We start from the raw sequence: 22,056 nt of genomic DNA, 5'->3' as shown, positions 1-22,056 counted from the left end.
GGGTTTTTTTCAGTTTAATTTTATTGTTTAAAGTGTCTTTATTGGGCCAGGTGTGGTGGCTCACACCAGTAATCCCAGCACTTTGGGAGGCCAAGGTGGGCAGATCACCTGAGGTCAGGAGTTTGAGACCAGCCTGGCCAATATGGTGAAACCCCATTTCTACTGAAAATAGAAAAATTAGCCAGGCATGGTTGCAGGTTCCTGTATTCCCAGCTACTCAGGAGGCTGAGGCAGGAGAATTGCTTGAACCTGGGAAGTAGAGTTGGTGAGCTGAGATCATACCATTACACTCAAGCCTGGAAAACAAAGCAAGACTCCATCTAAAAATAAAACGTGATTATTATATATTAGATTACTCTTTAACATAACTTTCGTAACTTTTATGACAGCATTTTTTTCCAATATAGCAGACTAAATGTCTTTTAAATGTCTTTAATGACCTCCTCATAGTAATAAGAATAAAACAGAGAAAAGAAAAAAAAAAAAAAAACTAAAAAGCATTGCTGAGCTGTACAAAAATAAAATCTGCTGCGAATAAAAATTAAAATGGAAAGAAGAGTAGGAGACTGAAGTTCTACCTATGTGTTTCCTGGGGGTACTTGTTGACTCCGCAAATCAATGGACTTGAACACTAAAAAGCCTAAGGCTCTGAAAACAAAGTCTTAAGCCTATTCATAGAGTGAGTCCAGAATAAAGACTCCCATATGCAATCAGGACGCTTAGAGAAAGCAGGGAATAGAAAAATTGCTTTTGCTTTACAGCAAGGCAAGATAACATACTACCAGTGTGATTTAAACAACCCTAAACCAACAAATTTAATTTGTCCCAGATTAATAATTTGCTAGGGCACATGTGAGCTGCAAAAAAATAAATCTTTACTAGAGGGCATTGAGCTGCGCATATAAATCGTTACTAAAGGGTAGCTGTGTGAAGACCCAGCTCCCAGTTCCAAATGAAGACTCGCACCAAGTGGCAGATGGCACAGATCATAAGAATGCTAAGTGCTAGAAGCAGAAGCACACAGACATAGGCCTCTTGCATTCCCTGTAGGTTCAGAATTGCCAATGAAGACTCAGTATACGAGACACTGGTTGAAACAGTCCTTTACTCACAGAGAAACAGATGCAGCAACATCAGCATTTGTAGTATGCATTGGTCTTCCATAGTCAGCAGGTCCCTTGAAATAGCTGACGCATGGATATGGACTGTATGTGCCAGTCTCATAGTGCAAAGACCCAATTTTCTTCCCATAGGGGGCATATATACTGGTGGGGCTGGCCAGGTGCTCTATCACCACTTAAGCAATACAGGGAAGTTCACTGCGTACACAGAGCAGGAAAAAATATATATATTTCTTCTAACAAGGAAGAAGTGTCTGAGGTGAAGCGACAGATTGGTACCTTGCTTCCATATAAAGGAATGTCTAGGTCTGGGGTACCAGTTGGGCAGTCTTAAAGAGGGGCAGCAGGTTAACTGATGGCTGCTTCCCCCACATGGGGGGAATGTAGATATCCTAGTATGTCCATAGGTAAAGCTTTCCTCCCTGCAATGAGTTTATTATCCCAAATTACAAACCAGGAAGAAAGAAAGCAGTATAAACAAAAGCTAACAAATCAATAGTCAATATCGTTACAGTAGCAATAATTTCAGATGTCAGTCTGTTAAAGAATACAAAATATGGAATGCTTCACGAATTTGCGTGTCATCCTTGCGCAGGGGCCATGCTAATCTTCTCTGTATCGTTCCAATTTTAGTATATGTGCTGCTTCATGACCAAAACACCAAAAGCATTGACAACAAAAGCCAAAATAGACAAATGGGACCTAATCAAACTCCACAGCTTCTGCACAGCAAAAGAAACAATCATTAGAGTGAATCGGCAACCAACAGATTGGGAAAAAATTTTTGCAGTTTACCCATCTGACAAAGGGCTGATATCCAAAATTTACAAAGAACTAAAGCAGATTTACAAGAAAAAAACTAACAAGCCCATTCAAAAGTGGGCAAAGGATATGAACAGACACTTTACAAAAGAAGACATACGTGAGGCCAACAAACATATGAAAAAATGCTCATCATCACTGGTCATAAGAGAAATGCAAATCAAAACTACATTGAGATACCATCTCACGCCGGTAAGAATGGCAAACATTAAAAAATCTGGAGACAGCAGATGCTGGAGAGGATGTGGAGAAGTAGGAACACTTTTACACTCTTGGTGGGAGTGTAAATTAGTTCAACCATTGTGGAAGACAGTGTGGCGATTCCTCAAGGACATAGAAATAGAAATTCCATTTGACCCAGCAATCCCATTACTGGGTATATATCCAAAGGATTACAAATCGTTCTACTATAAGGACACGTGTACACGAATGTTCATTGCAGCACTGTTTACAATAGCAAGGACCTGGAACCAACCCAAATGCCCATCGACGATAGACTGGATAGGGAAAATGTGGCACATATACACCATGGAATATTATGCAGCCATCAAAAACGATGAGTTTGGGTCCTTTGTGGGGACATGGATGAACCTGGAAACCATCATTCTCAGCAAACTGACAGAGGAGCAGAAGATCAAACACTGCATGTTCTCACTCATAGGCGGGTGTTGAACGATGAGAGCACATGGACAAAGGGAGGGGAGCACTACACACTGGGGTCAGTTGGGGGGAAATAGGGGAGGGACGGGTGGGGGGTGGGGAGCTGGGGGGGATAGCAGGGGGAGAAATGCCACATGTAGGTGATGGGGAGGAAGGCAGCAAATCACACTGCCACGTGTGTTCCTATGCAACAATTTTGCATGTTCTTCACATGTACCCCAAAACCTAAAATACAATAAAATAAATGGGAAAAAAAAAAGAATACAAAATAGATATGTCTAAAATGTTTAAAAAGTAGCATATACAAATTAAAATGTGAGCCAAGCATAAGATACATAACTACCCTTGACCTGCTACTGTCTATTCTGAGAGCAGAGTACAGAGTGATCATTTTGATGTAATGTGTGAGATCTGGTGATTTCTCTGCATAAGCCCTTTGATGGCTTCCATCTCACTCAAAACAAAGCTAAAGCCCTCACAATGGCCTGCACAGCCCTAAATGATCTGGCAGCAATTACCTCTCCCATCTTTTTTCCCTCCTCACATATATGCTCCAGTCATACAGGTCTCCCTGCTTTCTTTGAACACACTTTAGCAACTGCATTGGCTAATAGTTCTGCTTGAATCTTTCTCTCAAATATCTACATCGTTACTTTCTCATACCTTTAGCATCCTGTTCAAATATCACTTTCTTAATGACACCTTCCCTGACCACTCTTTACAAATGACTACCATCTTCCAGACACAGCACTGCTAATACCTTGCACCGTGTTCATGCTTTACTGTGTGATTTCTTTTTTCATAACAGTTCTAACCTTCAATTGACTGTTTATTTTTCATATAGTTGCAGCTAATCTTGTCACATAATGCACCCTATGGGCAAGGATCTTGTTTTGTCTGTTTTTATTTTTCACTAAAGTATTCCAAGTGCCTACCAAGCACCTGGAACAAAGTAAACAAATTTGTGAGTGAGCACTAGCATATAAAGATCAGGTCAATTTTTGAAATAACCACGCTTCTGGAACCTAAGAATACAACAAATGAAATTTAAATCCCAATGGGTTAAACAGTAGATTATATAAAGCATAAGAGAAAAATACTGAACCACAAGCATAAGTTAGATGTAGTAAAATTTAGGAAATCACAAAGACCAAACAAGATGAGGAAAAACTAAGAGGTTTAAATCTAAGTGGAGAATAGAATAAAAGAGTTGAGGTTTAATAGAAGTTTCAGACACGAGAATAGAGAAGGAAGATTGGGCTAAATGTAAAGCAGATAATGGCTGAGAATTTTTCAGAAATGACAAAAGATAGGGATCATTCCATCAGGAAACCTAGTAAATACCCAGGAGAAAATAATTTCACTCAGCCGTATACAAATAAGGGCAGAAAAGAGTGAAAGAAGCTTTAAAAAATGCCTAAAATGACCAGGTTACCAATAAATAATTATAATGGCATCTTCTCAACAACAACAATGAAACCTACTATGCAATGAAAAATACCCTCAAAATATAGAGAAATGATAATCTCTAAGAATATCTTGCAATGACTCAGGGGAACTGAGACCAGAATAATTCATGGTGGTGGTAGGACGATGGAAAATTCCAGGCAGTAGTTATACACAACTAGCAAAAAGGAACATTTTGAAACAGCTGCATAAGCTATGGGCTGATAAGAACCTGAAAAACAGTATGTGGGTCAAGCTGGCTAAGACTGACCAGACCCAACACAGTGTGGGACTTGACTTAACTTTCACCTAGGACCTCATTATATGCTCATTAATATCCTAAATCACCCACCCACCAGCTCCATGGCAGTTCCAGGAACACTGAGTGGCACCACACTTCTCAGACATCTTCGTCTTTTTCTAGGAATCTTCATGAATGTTCCACACCTTGGTTAAAGCAACCCATAAAGGTAGGAGACCCAAATTCCATTTTGCAACACTTCCTCTTGAGTACACCCACACTCCCCTTTCTTGAGTATGTACTTTTCAATTTGCAAGAATGTCTGTATTTTCACTATTTTCTGACTTGTGCCTGAATTCCTTCTTGTGATAGTGTCAAGAGTTTAGACACTGGTCAGGGTGGAGGTGCCACTGGCATTTGGGGACCTCCCCTAGCCCACTGGTATCAGGCTCTTGACAAGGATGCCATCTCACCATTCCTATTAAATATAATATTGGAAGTTCTAGCCAGAGCAATCAGGCAAGAAAAAGAAATAAAGGGTATTCAATTAGGAAAAGAGGAAGTCAAATTGTCCCTATTTGCAGATGACATGACTGTATATTTAGAAAACCCCATCATCTCAGCCCCAAATCTCCTTAAACAGATTAGTAACTTCAGCAAAGTCTCAGGATACAAAATCAATAGGCAGGAATCACAAGCTTCCTGTACACCTATTACAGACAAGCAGAAAGCCAAATCATGAGTGAACTCCCATGCACAATTGCTACAAATAGAATAAAATACCTTGGAATACAACTAACAAAGGATGTAAATGACCTCTTCAAGGAGAACTACAAACCACTGCTCAAAGAAATAAGAGAGGACACAAACAGATGGAAAAACATTCGATGCTTATTGTTAGGAAGAATCAATATCATGAAAGTTGCCATACTGCCCAAAATAATTTATAGATTCAATGCTATCTCCATCAAGCTACCATTGACCTTCTTTACAGAACTGGAAAAATCACCTTAAACTTCATATAGAACCAAAATAGAGCACACATAGCCAAGACAATCCTAAGCAAAAAGAACAAAGCTGAAGGCATCATGCTACCTGACTTCAAGCTATACTATAAAGCTACAGTAATCAAAACAGCATGGTACTGATACCAAAACAGAGATATAGACCAATGGAACAGAACAGAAGCCTTGGAAATAATGCTACACATCTACGACTACCTGATCTTTGACAAACCTGACAAAAACAAGCAATGGGGAAAGGATTCCCTGTTTAACAAATGGTGTTGGGAAAACCAGCTAGCCATATGCAGAAATCTGAAACTGGACCCCTTCCTGACACCTTACACTAAAATTAACTCCAGACGGATTAAAAATTTAAACATAAGACCAAACACCATAGAAACCCTAAAAGAAAACCTAGGCAATACCATTCAAGACATAGACATAGGCTAGGACTTCATGACTAAAACACCAAAAGCAATGGCAGCAAAAGCCAAAATAGACAAATGAGACCTATTTAAACTTTAGAGTTTCTGCACAGCAAAAGAAACAATCATTAGAGTGAACTGGCAACCAACAGAATGAGAAAAAATTTTTGCAATCTACCCATCTGACAAAGGGCTAATATCCAGAATCTACAAAGAACTAAACCAGATTTACAAGAAAAAAAAAATTCAAAAGTGAGCAAAGGATATGAACAAACACTTCTCAAAAGAAGACATTTAGGCAGCCAACAAATATATGAAAAAATGCTCAACATCACTGGTCATTAGAGAAATGCAAATGAAAACCATATTGAGATACCATCTCGTGCCAGTTAGAATGCCAATAATTTAAACAATCTGGAGACAATAGATGCTGGAGAGGATGTGGCAAAATAGGAACACTTTTACACTGGTGGTGGGAGTGTAAATTAGTTCACCCATTGTTGAAGACAGTGTGGCAATTCCTCAAGGATCTAGAAATAGAAATACTATTTGACCCGCAATTCCGTTACTGGGTATATACCCAAAGGATTATAAATCATTCTGTTATAATGACACATGCACACATATGCTCATTGTGCAGTGTTTACAATAGCAAAGACCTGAACCAACCTAAATATCCATCACTGATAGACTGGATAAAGAAAATGTGGCACATATACACCATGGAATGCTACACAGCTATAAAAAATGATGAGTTCATGACCTTTGCAGAGACATGGGTGAATCTGGAAACCATCATTCTCAGCAAACTGACACAAGAACAGAAAACCAAACACTGCATGTTCTCACTCATAGTTGGGTGTTGAACAACAAGAAAACATGGGCACAGGGAGGGGAACATCACACAGTGGGTTCTGTTGGAGGGTGGGAGGCTAGAGGAGGAGGAGCAGGGGGTGGGGAGAAAAAAAAGAAACTTAAATCTCTACCTACAATAGAAAGTCCATAAATGATATATGAAAAAATAAAAAAGACTAAAAAATAATTTGTTTTTTAAAAAAAGCTTTGATAAGTAAAATAGTGCATGTAAAATAAGACGAAAGAACAGAATTAAGAGTTAAAAGTGATTCAATTACACTTATCACATTTGTTTTAAAGTGAAGACTGAATTTTAAATCATGGGCAAATACAAACTTTTCAATTCATAATATTGAGAGAACTTTGTGCTAATCATAATCCTGCAAGACACAGCCTCAAACTCCATAATCCAAAATGCTGAAATCCTCGCAGTCAAAATCCCTAAAATCTAAAATCTCAGTTCAAAGACTTTATAGATCTTTAATCACGTTTTTTAAAGACTAAAATCCTGTTTAAATACCTTTATAGACTTTTAATTTTTTTTTTTTTGCAGATTTGATTCCACAAAAGTACATTATCACAATATCAACTTCATGTGTAAGCATTGTGAGTCAAGTAAAAACATTGATTCTTAATACATGAAAAGATCTCTTATTTTATATACCTGCATTTGTGAAAGAAAGTTTTCAAGATCTCAGCTCTTTGGGCAACTGCATATGTTGCAGTAACCCATTGCAGTATTTGATAGATCTTGTCAAAAGACTCAGTGTGCCCATCATAGTGTTTTACATGACCACAGTTAAAAAGTTGGGTGCACACAATTACCAACCATAGTGATATGTGTTTATGCATTTGCTTTTTGACCTATTTCTTTGTAAATATGGTTTATTTATAACTATACTTGTGTGACTTTAGTTAGTACATATTATTTTATGTCTTATTGTGTAAAGTAGCTGAAGTATTCTCTGATGTTCTTATGTTTCTCAAATAAATCCCATTTTTTAAAAAAAAAGTCAAATAAAGACATTATTAAGGAAGTAAAACTAAGAAAGTTTACAAATAAGAAATGTAAATCAAGACTGTTTAAAGACAAAACTTATAGAAGAAAACATCTACAGAGGAAGTTATGATAGTAAAGGAATTATAGTAAACAAAAAATTTGTAAACCTCTGTAAATCTTTAGATTTACAAGAGCCTTATACACTTATTATGCAAGACGCTAACTACAATTTTGGATGTAGGGGCTGATGAAATAGGAAAGATCTAAATTTTGGACAATATAAGTCAAAGGAAAGTTATAGGAGTTAAAGTATTCAAAGTCATTGTATTGCTTTGGAGGGATGCCAATTAACTTTAAAATATTTTAAGAAGTATAAAGAGAATTTACTGTATAGATATAAACTGCTAACTATCTATTTTGACATTTCTAACATATTTAAAAGTAGAATATTTGGCAAAATAATATAATAGATAAAATGAGGAAAATGCAAATATACTCTTAAACTATACATGAATTAGTAAATTATTTAAAGATATTCTCTGATAAATTAAAAGTATGTATTATAAGCCCTGGAAAGAGCACAAATAATAAGTAAGGAGCCAGTGGTGAAGATAAAATATAATATAAAAATACTTAATTCAAAATAAAGAAGGGAATGAGTAGGGTAAAATAACAGATGGAGGATACTAAATATAAATAGCAAGATAGACTAAAATTGAACCATAACAATAATTTTATTAAATATAATGTTTAAAGCACCTCAACTTAAAGGCAGAATTTGTCAGGTCAAGCCCCAACTCATTGCTAATTACAGTACATGAAATGTAAATATAAAGCTATACATATGTTACCTATAAAAGAAAATATGTATATATTACAATATATATATCAGAAATTAAAGCTAGAGCAGCTACATTTGTGTAAGACAAAATAAACTTCAAAACCAGAAGTGTTACCAGGTGTAAATATGAATACTACAACATGATAAAAGGGATAATTAATCAGAAACACATAAAAATCTTAATTGTGTGTGCCTCCAACAAAAGAACTACACAAAAATGTCAGTAAGGGTATGGAAGGTCTGAACACCACTGTCCTTCAAATTGACCCAATTGACATTATAAGACAACTACCCAAGTACTACATATAACAACTTTTTACATGTAACATTGACTTAGACAAGCTATATTCTCAGCCATATAACAAATGTAAAATAATTGAACTAAAATAGACTTTCTGATCATGAATGTATTAAAAAAGAAGTCAAAAACAAATCAGTAACAGAAAGATCACTGGAAAAAAATTTCCAAATGTTTAGAAATTCTACAAAAGCAAATTAAACTTGAAGTAAGAAGAGCAGAATAAAGATGAAATTACAAATCAATAAACTTAGAAAGAGAAAAACAATAAATCAATCAATAAAATTCATAAAAGCCTGAGTATTTTTTAAAACAATTAAAAATAGATAAAGTCTAGATAGACTGACCTACAAAAGACAAAGAAGGAGACAGAGAGAGAGAGAGACTGACACAATTACCAATACCAGGAATGAAAGTAAGGCATCACTACTGACCCCACAGACATTAAAATGACATAGATAATAATACTATCAGGTAAATACAGTTGTTGTGAAATTCAGTGCAACTGAAACTCCCATACATTTCTGATGGGAGTGTAAAATGGTAGAGAAACTTTGGCACTTTGAAAAAGGGTTTTGGCAGTTTCTTCCAAAGTTAAACACACATTTATCATAGGATCAAGCAATCACTGTTCTGGATGCTTACCCAAAGAAATTGAAAACACAAATCCACATAAAACCTCTACAAAAATGTGTATAGCAAGTTTATTCATTATGGTCAAAAGCTGGAAAGAAGCCAAACACATCCATTCGTAGGTAGATAGATAAATCATCGTGAATCCCTACATGAGAAGCTCAGCAAAGAGATAACTAAGCTATAAGTAAAATCAGACTACTGATGTATGCAACAATATGGATTAAACTAAAACAATTACACGGTAAGTGAAAGAAGCCAGATAGAGAAAGCTATATACTATGTGATTTTATTTATATGACATTCTAAAAAAGGCAAAACTATTGGTTTTGAAATAAATGGTTTCCAGGAGCTGTGGCTGGAGAATTTGATCAGTTTTGCCTGTTATTTGAACTTTATATAAATACAATAATATGGCATTTCTCTTTTATAGGTCTTTTTCTTTAGTCAGCATTGTTTGTGGTCTTCATTTATATTTTAGTGTATAGATAGAGTTTTTCATTCTCATTGATGTATGATATCTTAGTTTGTACATATGCTACAATTTATATATCAAATAATTGACTGCTTTTGTCCCATACTAGCCTAACTGGCTAAAATTCTTACATAAGCCTTATTTATGTTTCACAAAACCTAATGAGTTTTCATTACCAAATCATCTCTTAAACGGACATGAGAATTCAGTATGTATCAAATGCATTGACTTGTTTTATGAAAAATATTCATTTCCCTTTATCATTTTGACAATTTGGGCTTCACCTCCAATTATTATCACATGTGCCTTGCCACTACCTACCCATTCCCAAGTTTCTTTTCTATGGAATTTCCTTTTCCTCTACATATTTCTAATTCAGAGTCAAAGATATGTTCATCCTTTTCATCTCTGAGAGTCAATAATTTCAAAATATTTGTCTTCCAGATTGTGGTAGCCTTGGCACTCTCCCCAAACGAAATTAAAATATTGCTCAAAAGTAAAGTAAAGGGGAGTGTTGACTTTCAGTTTGAATACAATCTAGCTGATGAATTCTGTCCCAAACAATGCCTGCAGTAAATCAAAGTATCTGGGCTACAAGGTAAAAGGTTTTAGAGGGTTACCTATAATTACTGTGCAGATAAAGCCACAGATATGAGTGCTCATGTTAAATGTAGAGTCTCTGGCAGGAGTGGAATGAAAGAATCTTTTGAACCACACTGTAGTGAATGTTTATGAGTCACAGAAACCTGCACACATCAAGGTAACACAGTTAGATTTAAACCTGATTGAGTATTGAGTTTTTGCATTTTATTGTTGCAGTGAAAATCATGTCATGAATACACTATTTCTCCATATAAGGATGTTCCTAATTAATCTGTTATTCAAAAGCTACCACTATTATATAAGTAACTGCATTTTTTTTTTCATGACATTGACTAAAGCCCAGAAACAGGCTCCTGTGTCCTAATTAATTTTTTAAAGCCTTTTCCTCAGCAGGATGTTGCCTACCTAGATCTTTGAATGGAAGGATATTAATGAAGCTGCAATGCAGATGATTACATTGAAAGTGATGAAGAATTTATTAGGAAGACAGCCATCACAGGCTGTGTAGTATATGAGGCATAAAACTGCTATAAGTAATGACAGAGTGTAGTTTAGGCAAGTAATGGGCAGCAGGGCTACAAAAGGAGAGCTTGGAGATATATTATTAAGTAATAAAGTTCTCATAAAAATTGAAATATGAGGTGGAAAGATTAACATGGTCATACAAGTCATCTTTAATGTTCATAGCCAAGTTCTGCCTTTTAGAAAGAGTAAACTGAATTTATGCCTGCGACAACATGTAAGTCAAAACGCTTATTTATACATTTCATGCAAATGACTGCAGACCTTTGGTTTAGTTACCAACTTAATGTTCAGTAGCATTTAAATTTACTACATTAACATTATATCAGGAGCTGTATTTCTACCTCTCATGTTGCTAATGTTTGCAGGTCATGGCATCAATAGACTGTGGTTTACAGACCCTCCTGCATTGCACTGCTAGCCCCAAATTTACAAACAAAGGATTTTGTATTTTGTTTTTCCTCCTTAAACTGAGTCTAGATGTGTTCTCATTTATTCAAAAATAATGGTCTAATATTATTAATTGATGCTTACATCTGTTCTCATGGCATGACCACTTCCACGGAGGGGATGCACAGTGCTCTAATTAAGGGCATGGGCTTTTGACAGAGGTAGACCTCAGCTAAAACCCTGATGCTCACCAGCCTTCTTACCATGGTCAACTTACTTAAAAACATTTGCATCATGTTTCTAATCTATATAAGATAAGTAACAATGCCAATGTCATCAGATTATTATAACAAATAATGTTCATACATATACCTAGCCTATGGTAAGTAGTCAAGCAATTATTATCATTATAATTAATTTCAATACATTCTAGGTATTTTCATAATGGGTATTGGCATTGCAGTTCTGGATGAACAGCAAAGTACAATTTATCCATCAAAAATTCTCATCCCAGCTTTATTTCTAAAGTTAAAGTTCTGAAGGTTAACTTGTATCTCTAAGGTATGTAATTAAATTGACAGCTATTAGAATTTGACCCAAATGCTTTCCAAAAATTCTTGTTTTTTATAATTTCTCAGAAGTGGGTATAAAATAAGGCTATAATCTAAAGCAAAATTGGATCTTAAGAGAAAAAGCAGATAACTATTTACCAAACATTCTATTCTGAATTTAAAATATCTCTAATTTAAAGTCAATCACATAGAGAATGGGATCAAGATAGTCATTTTAAGTAGATAGTCACAGGGAAATTAATGGGAAAATGACATCTTTGACACTGCCTGAAAGAAGTGAAAATATAAGCTGTGTAAGACTCAAAGGAAAAAAAAAAAAACATTTTAGGTAAAGGGAATAGCCAGTGTCAAAACTCTACTATAGAAATAGAAGCCTACCACAGATGAGTGAGAGTTTACCGTGGGTGCAGGTGATCAGGTGTGCACTGTCTATAGAAAATTGTACAACAGTGATAAAATTAATTACAATTGCATTATCCCCAATCACTGACAATTGTAAACAATATCAGTGATAAAATATTTCATGAAAAAAATGTGTTAGTCTAAGTTCTAAAAGAATTGCTGTAATTTCTATTAAACAAGGTAGACTGCTTCCATCAGCCCCATTTTGGTATGTCACTTTGTGGGAACATATCAGAAAGGAACAGCAAGAGGGCAAGTGTGGCTGATCAGGCTGAATGAAAGGAAGAGTGGTAGGTGAAGGGATCAATAAAAAAATATCATAGCTAGAATGTGAACTCCTTGGCCTCTGTGAGGACTTTGATTTTTACTCTATGTGAAAGGAGAAGCCATTGGCTGAATTATACCAGAGGACTTTCAAGATGTTACTCATGTTTCAACAAACTGCAATGTTGAAAGAAGGTGGAGGGGGGAGGTGGAGAATATCTTCGGCAGCAAAAACAATAAGAAGTGACAATTACTCTGACTACCTTCTCTTCAGCTCATTGGTGGAAGATGGATCACTTACCCTAAATACTATGAAATGGCCAAACACATGACAGTTAAGAGTGATGGCAATTTGTTAGTCACACATACAGCCCAGGAGAGGAGCACACCACACACCATGCAGGCCCACATGGAGGTGGCACTCAGGAACCTACGGCAGGGGCTGTGGGACGTAGGCATTGTAGCACCAAATGGGTGATATGCACCCTGTGTTTTTCTGGAGGATGTGATCAGTTTGTTTGAATAACTTTGTAAGCTGGCAGGGAAGTGAAACCTAATACATTGAGATTCATTTGGGAGTGCAGCTGGTCTGATACAGGAAATAGCTCGGTGGGGACCTTTCCCATTGGGTATGGGGCATATACAACAAGATCAGAGGAACTCACATTTAAGCCTTCAGGGTCCAGTGGCACTCAGAGATGTCAAGGCGGGATTTGATACTTTACTCTTACAATACAGTGATAGTGTGGGATAGAGTGGAAGTGGTGAAACTAATGAGAAGTGAATACATGCTGAATGTGTTTGGAAGGTAGAGCCAACAAGAGTTGTGAAGGAATTGAATGTGGTGTCTGAGAGGGAGGAGTCAAGTATGACACTAAGGTGTTAAATTATATAACAAATGGAAAGATGGAGTACACATTTCCTGTGAAGAAAAGAATGCAGGAGTAGGTTATGGCATATTCCTACAACTGAATACCATGCAGTTATAACACACACTGAACAAATACATTATGTACAGACATAGAAATATCTTGAGATATAGCAAGTGAAAGAAACAAGGTATGTGGTATCCAATATGACATTTAGAATTTGCGTTAAAAAGAAAAAGAAAAAAGATATTAACATTGGCTTGTATGTACATTTAAAAAATAGTGGCTATAAAGCAAAAAAATAAGTAATGACTAGAGTTACCTATTGAGGGAGAGGATAGAAACTAAGTGATAGAGGTAGGAACAAAAGTGGAGTCTATTTACTACATTTTAAATAGCTTCTTAAGTTTGTACAATGTGAGAGCATTTTTACTTTAATTAAATAGTCAGAAATTCTCTTTTAAGAAGCTGACAGTCCCTGATACAGTCTCTTCCGACACTATTATCTGTTGGAGAAACAATAATTATATTAATCGTCATCACAAGAAGGAGGAGTAAGAGCAGGAGGAGAAGAAACAATAACAATTATAAAAACAACAACAGACTTAAGATTAAGAAAAAATGGAAACTCATTACTGAATTGTAAATATGGCAATGTGTTATCTATTACTATAAATTGGAGATACATTCCCACTAACATGACTGATAAAATCAGACAGAGAGACAAAATTATTGGCTCATGTATGTATTACTTTGAAAGATAATCACCTGAAAAACAGAAGAAAAAAATAAACTTTTCCTCCTGTGGGTGCCTGTAAATGTTCAACAAACCATTCAGCAGGGACAGAGGACTGTAGCTCTGAGTCTCTTATTTGTAACATGCAACAATTTCCTCCAGGTACATACTTCTATCATGGCTGATTTCAAGCTTTCAACATGACCTCACTTATTTTTTCTCTAATGGTTTTTGTTTCCTTATATGGATTTAACTTTTTGACATTTTTTGTGTGTGAAAGTAAATTTTATTTTATACTGATTTTAAGTGGTATAATAGCAGATAAATCTATATTGTCATTTCACTCCATGTCTGACTATCATTATCAAAAAGCTTCAAAATATTGGATTTAAAACAATAGAAAGATTTAATAACTAGGCAATTCTAGAAACTTATTTTTTTTAATTATACTTTAAGTTCTGGCATAAATGTGCAGATTGTGCAGGATTGTTACATAGGTATACACGTGCCATGGTGGTTTGCTGCATCCATCCCTCTGTCACCTACATTAGGTATTTCTCCTAATGTAATCCCTCCCTAATCCCCCTGTCCCCTGCTATCCTTCCTTTTGTCCCCTCACCCCACAACAGGCCCCAGTGTGTGATGTTCCCCTCCCTGTGTCCACATGTTCTCATTGTTCAACACCCATTTATGAGTTTTTTCTTATTTCAAAATTACCTCTATTAACATTCCTTGCACAGAAATGTTAATAGAGGCAGGCCTATCGGCCACAAATTCCATCAAATTTCTTTTCATTTTACACACAAAGTATTTATTTCTCCTTCACTTTTGAAGGATAATTTTTCTGGTTCTCAAGTTCTAGGCTGTTAGTTTTCTATTTCAATACTTTAAATACTTCACTCCCCTCATCATAATTGCATTAAATTCCCAGTCTAATAATTCCATCATTTCTGTCATATCTAGGTCTGGTTCTGATGCTTGCTTGGTCTCATCATACTGTGTTTTTATTTCTTTCAATGAGTTTTTGCTTGCATGGTTTCCTAATAGACGTTTAAAGCCATTCTTACCTTTAACCACCAAAAAAAAAAAAAAAAATTAGATTTTCTTCATGGCTTCTTTCCAGATTTTCTCGTTTTTAATTTTATTCAGTTTGAAAATAATGTGCCTAGGTGCAAATGTTTTGGTATTTATCCTGCTTGCTCTTCTCCGAATTTCCGGAAACTGTGTTTCCATTTCTGCTAATTTTGGGAAATTCTTAGTCATTATTCCCTCAAATATTTCTTCTATGAATTTTTTTCCCAACCTTGGATATTTCTATTACACATATATTGTACCTTTTTTAATTGTCCCACCATTTTTACATTTTCTGGGTTATTTTTATTCTTTTTTCTCTTTGTATTTATGTTCTGAAAATTTTTCAAGCTCACTGATTCTTTCCTCAGTTGTCTAGCCTATTGATGAACTCATCAAACACATACTCTATTTATTTTACAATGTTTTTCTTTATTTCTGGCATTTCTTTTTGATCCTTTCATAAGAGTTTTTATTGCTCTTCTTTATGTATTTGTTCTTGCACGCTTTCTCCTTTTTCCCTTAGAGCTCTTAGCATATTAATCATAATTGCATGAAATTCCCAGACTAATAATTCCATCATTTCTGTCATATCTAGGTCTCGTTCTGATGGTTGCTTGGTCTCATGATACTGTGTTTTTCTGTCTTTAAGTACATTTTGTAATTTTCTAAAAAGTTGGTCTTAATGTGCTGAGTAAAAAAAAAACAGCAGTAAATAGGTCCTTAGTGTGAGGTTTTTTGTTTATCTGAGTTGGAGTTACTTGGTGCTTATTGTTTGCTGTAGCTGTCAGTATTAGAGGCTAAAATTTCTTCTGGGTTCCTTGGTTTTCTTTCCCTTTTTATCTTTGGGCTTTTCCAATGACTTGCTTTTAAATAAGGTTTGAGACAGGTGTTTCTTTAACTTGTGTCCTCCTGTTACTACACAGGAGCATTACTGATGTGGTGGTAGAATGCAGAGAAAGGAAAGTGTTCTACAGCCCCATGATTAGGTCTCTGTCTTTTGGCAAGACTGTTCCACAGGCTGTGACCTCATTAGTGCTTCTCAGTTTTTCCCTTTTTGGTTAAGTCAGAAAGTCTAGAGAGGGCTGTATTTCAATATTCCTTATATGGTCATATGTTGTTCTCCACCTTTCTTGGTTCTTTAAACATAGATTCCATTAGATATTTTAAACATAGTTTAAATAGCTGCTTTTATTGATAGCCTTTGTTACTGACAAAATAGTTTGTATAATGTACTTTATTTCTTTACATGTTTCATAATTTGTTTTGAAAACAATAAATTTTCCATAAAATAATATGTCATATCTGGAAACCAGAAATCTTTCCCCAGCATTTGATTTTGTATCTTCAATTTGTGTAGTGACTTTCCTGAGATAATTCTGCAATATCTACATTATTTTATTGTGCAGCCACTGAATTCACTGTTCATTTGGCTTAATAGAGAATAATTGGAAAAAGATTTTTTAAAAATACCTTAAACAAATAAGGCTCCAAAATTTTTGCAAAAGTCTCTGTATATGTATCAGGGCATCTCTTTAAAACTCAGGAAGGGCAGGGTGCAGTGGCTCATGCCTGTAATCCCAGATTTTTGGGAGGCTAAGGTGGGTAGATCACGAGGTCAGGAGATCAAGACCATCCTAGTTAACAAAATGAAACCCCTTCTATACTAAAATTACAAAATATTAGCTGGGCGTGGTGGCACACACCTGTAGTCCCAGCCAGCTACTTGGGAGGCTGAGGCAGGAGAATCGCTTGAACCCAGGAGGCAGAGGTGGCAGTGAGCCAAGATCTCACCACTGCACTCCAGCCTGAGTGACGGAGTGAGACTCTGTCTCAAAACAAACAAACAAAAACACCTCATGAAGACATTTCCAACTCTACCTTAGCCTTCTCTTGCTGCTCCTGAAGAACCTCAAGGCCATCTTAAAGGAGAGTTTAGGACCTTCTAGGCCTTTCCTGAGCATGCACGCAGCCTTGGTATGTACCATCTTACACATGCATGTGGACTTCTACAGTTTCTCAGAAATCTGCTGGAGCTTTTCAAAGCCCCTTTTGACATCTTATTCTCAATTTTTTTCTTTGAATTTTTTTGTGAGCTTCTTCTTAGCCCAGACTGGTAATGTTACCTCAGGCAGATAGATGTTAAACAATTGCCACTGATTGCTTTTGAAAATTATTCTGTGGGTAGGACTGTGTGGACAGAGTAAAACCTCTGTCAGGTCAAATAGAAGGAAACTTGATTAGGTCTTTACAGAGACCTGCCAGGAAGTCAAATGGTGATAATTTTATTTGCAGGGGGCTTTTGGAGAGATCTAAACCCATCCTGTTCCTTCTAGTGGCTGCTACATTATTGGTTTTCACAGCTGTATTAGTTGTGACTACTGATTTTCAAGACTACCACCAACGTGAGAAAGGAGTTAGGGGAGTCAGGGCAAGTTAAACCTCCACAAGGTTTGCTGTTCTTATAAACATTCAACCATTTTGGGGAGTAATGGTTCCTTGGATTGCTGCAAGACTTCAGTTAATTTCTGGAGTTATGAACATAATCATTTGGACAGTTTTTGCTAATATTCTCAATACTTCTATGGATAAATGGATTTTTGGAAGAGTTTACTCTGCCATTCCAGAAGTCAAGCTCTCCCTGCTTTATTTTTTCACAGCAGTTACCAGAGTACTTTTTTCAAGTTCTCATCTGAAATGAAAATGCTGATTATCTCATTGCTTATTCTTCACTTCCAATTAGAATTTAAGCTATAGGAACATAAGTATTGTTTGTCTTGTTTACTCTTCCATCTGTCAGGAATTGGGAAAGGTCTGTGATTTTACACTAACTGCTACCTATCACATTAGCCTTTTATAGTCTTATGGATGCTGGCAGAAGACACAGACTTCTGGTTCAGTGACAGTGGACACTATTACTCACTGAACAGCAAGAAGCTAAGTGAATGTTTGTATCAATTCCCCTTGCCTCTCAAGTCCCACAAGAATAATGCATTGCAACCCAGGTAGGTACTATGTACATGGTGAATTTGCATCACAGATGAGTATATTAGTCAGGGTTCCCCAGAGGGACAGGACTAATAGAATAGATGAAGGGAAGTTTAATAAGAAGTATTGACTCACATGATTACAAGGTGAAGTCACACAATAGGCTGTCTGCAAGCTGCGGAGCAAGGAAGCCAGTCTGAGTCTCAAAACCTCAAAAGTAGGGAAGCCATTAGTGCAGCCTTCAGACTGTGGCCGAAGGCCTGAGAGCCCCTGACAAAGCACTGGTAGAAGTCCAAGAGTCCAAAAGCTGAAGAGCTTGGAGTCTGATATTCAAGGGCAGGAAGCATCCAGCATGGGAGAAAGATGAAGGCTAGAAGACTCAGCAAGTATGGTCCTTCCAATTTCTTCTGCCTGCTTTATTCTCACTGCACTGGTAGCTGATTAGATGGTACCCATCCAAAGTGAGAGTGTGTCTGCCTCTGTCAGTCCACTGACTCAAATGTTAATCTCCTTTGGCAACACCTTCACAGACACACCCAGGAACAATAGTTTACATCCTTCAATCCAATCAAGTTGATACTCAGTATTAACCACTACAATAAGAAACCTTCAAATAAAGAACTCAAATATTTTGCAATTGGCTACTAACAAACCTGTCCTTTGCCCTGGGGGTAAAAATTATTTTTCCTTTTTTAATATTTTTATGTTTTTCCATTTATAGAATTAATATTTTTATTATACTTTAAGTTCTGGAGTGCATGTGCAGAACATGCAGGTTTGTTACATAGGTATACACATGCCATGGTGGTTTGCTCCATCCATCCCCCCATCATCCACATTAGGTATTTCTCCTAATGCTATCCCTCCCCAATCCCCCCAATCCTGCTAACCCTCCCCTATCCCCCCACACCCCAACAGACCACTGTGTGTGAGGATCCCCTCCCTGTGTTCATGCGTTCAACACCCACTTATAAGTAAGAACATGCGGCGTTTGGTTTTCTGTTCTTGTGTCAGTTTACTGAGAATGATGGTTTCCAGATTCATCCTTGCAAAGGACATGAACTCATCGTTTTTTATGCCTGCATAGTATTCCATGGTATATGTGTGCCACATTTTCTTTATCCAGTCTATCATTGATGGGCATTTGGGTTGGTTGAAAGTCATTGCTATTATAAAGAGTGCCACAATAAACATACATGTGCATGTGTCTTTATAATAGAATGATTTATAATCCTTTGGGTATATACCCAGTAATGGGATTGCTGAGTCAAATGATATTTCTATTTCTAGATCCCTGAGGAATTGCCACACTGTCTTCCAAAACATTATTTTTCTTATATAACAAACCTTTTTTTTTTTGTCCTGGGGGGAGGTATTATCTACCTTCCAAAGCTACGTACTATAAAAATATCTTTGAAAATACAGTCTGGGACAAAGTCTTTCAATACATCTGCTTGCAAGGTATGCAGAAACACAAGAAACCCATGGAGAATTGGCTCCCAACATTATTCCATGCCTTAAACACTATATGACACAATGTACAAATTCAGTAGATCGCTTTTGAGTAAAACCTCCAGGAATTTCTGTTTTTAACAATAGATTCTATCTCCACAAATAAGATAAACAGTTTTGTATATCTTGGATATAAAAGGAAGTCTGAGATAAGAAGCTAAGAATCAAAACTTGTATGAAGATTTGCTACAGGAGAGTGGCAAGTGGAAATTATAAAACTAGATTGGCTTTCTCATCTGTAAATAGTCATTATAAATTCACCTGTTAATTTTTCAAAGGATCTCCCAAAGTCATCTCCCTTAGTCCCTTCTTGTCTGAATCTGAAAAGGACATACTGCTATGTTTTATGAAGGCAAGAACATTTACTTTAACCACGAAGCTGAGGTCTTTTATGCTTATCTTATGCAATTCTTAGATATTATATAAAAAGTAGATAATTAAAGAAGGCTGGAATCCAGCTTCTTTGTGAACAAATGGGAAAATATTCAGTTTACTTTCTATCTTGGGCTTCTCCCATTCCCAGACCCCCAACTTAAAAAGAGTAAAAGTTAAATGTTGGCCTTCAAGGTAGGAGGAGACTGAGTGGGACTTTTGGCCAGGCTTGTCCTGAGTCCTTCAGATTAAAATCCTCTAGACAAAAGAAATCCACACACTAGTCCAGTCACACTCTTTGGCATTCTTACCTGGGACTTGGAGCCAAACCCTTATATTAAGCCATACATAAAATCCCCCTCACCCTTGCTTTACCCTTTGAAAGAGGCAGATGATTAAGAACATGATCTGATTTTCAGTGCCTTTTATGTAAAAATATCTATTGGCAGTCTAATTCTGTGCAATACTCGGCACATAATAGATTTTTTTTTAATGAGAACAACTATGAAAGAGATGGCTTCTGTGTCTTGCAATCATTTTCTGTATTCTGCCTCATGTTTTTTAAAACAAATAGAAAATGCTATAGTTATTTACATAATTTAGCAAACAGTAAACATAACAGTGTTCTTTTTCCATATCTACATAGTTTTATCTTCAAGAATATTATGCCATTTTCAGTTACAAATTACTTTAGATATATTATACTGCCTTGCCTTGGTATGTTTAAAATTCATATAATTTTGGTTCTTCCTTATTTTGTTTTGTCATTGAGTTGGATTCATTTTGTTATTCTGAGAAACACACTTACATTGTGGATCATTTATATGTTCCCAGTACAGCTACCTAGTCTGACATTTAAATTGCTTATTTCAGTAGTTTGTTTTGAAATCATAAATGTCCAAATTTCTTTATTTAACTTTCATTGAGATTTCTTGTTTTTCTTTGTGAATGTATTTCTCATATCAGTAATATTCTTTGGAATAATTCTAATTTTATTGCCGAGACTAGTTTTTATATTTTTTATTTTTTTATAATTCACACAAACCAATTATCACTCATATTCAAATGTTTACAATTAGTTTTAAATTAGTTGTTTCTTTTAGTAAAAGGTATGATTATCTTCAGTGCTCAAAATATCAAAATGGATAATCGTTGCATGACATTACAGTATTTGTATATTCTATGGTTTTTTTCCTTCTGCATTTGACCTTATGTTTAACCATTAATATACCGCAAACTCCTTAACAAAATCTTGAAATGGTTAATGATTAAATAAATAATTAAAAGGCAAAGACAAAAGAGAGATGTTTCCTCATGATCGTTTGTAGTCAATATTTTTCTGTTCCTCAAAGGACAGTTAAAATATTCTAACAAATCTACACTTGCTTTGTTTAGTAAAGCCACTTTTGCATGTAATAGAGAAATATTTTTAGCAATTTAGAATTTAATTTCTGATTTTAAAAATTCAACCCTACTATAGTTCCTAGATAAAAGACCCTCAAAAACATTAGAGTAACAATTGCTTTATTAGCCAGACGTACTGTACTATAAGTACCTCATGTCATTTTCTCTACATCTCCTATTGGTTTTATATAATAATCTTCCCGTTTTTTCATACAAAAAGTTGAGACTCAGATTGTACCATTTATGGTAGATAAACCAGAAATTAAACTCAAGTCTTTTCATTTCCAAAGCTTATACTCTTTTAACATACCATGCCACAAATTTCTGTGCATCTTAATTTGAAACAAACTATAAAGAAAACTTGAACAAATATTTTCTTGATAGCCAAGTTATTTTTTTTTAAATATGGAAACATTTTTCCTATTTGGTTCAACTTTAACTGTCTTTTTCACTTTTAAAATTTTCCGAAAAGTAGCACAGGTAGAAAAACACTGAAATAGGGACATCACTTGTGAAGTCTCTTCTTATGA

General features: G+C 35.7%; 1 non-coding gene across 1 annotated transcript; it reads right to left on the bottom strand.

The window, feature by feature from the left end:
- Positions 1-1,671: 1,671 nt before the first annotated feature.
- On the bottom strand, positions 1,672-1,782 carry LOC119470106. Its single transcript, XR_005198982.1, has one exon. It is a non-coding gene; the product is annotated as a U6 spliceosomal RNA (small nuclear RNA).
- Positions 1,783-22,056: the final 20,274 nt, after the last annotated feature.

This window comes from Cebus imitator, unplaced genomic scaffold, assembly GCF_001604975.1.
Source record: "Cebus imitator isolate Cc_AM_T3 unplaced genomic scaffold, Cebus_imitator-1.0 Scaffold22, whole genome shotgun sequence".
Taxonomy (NCBI): Eukaryota; Metazoa; Chordata; class Mammalia; order Primates; family Cebidae; genus Cebus; species Cebus imitator.
This window is presented reverse-complemented; position numbering and strand designations above follow the sequence as displayed.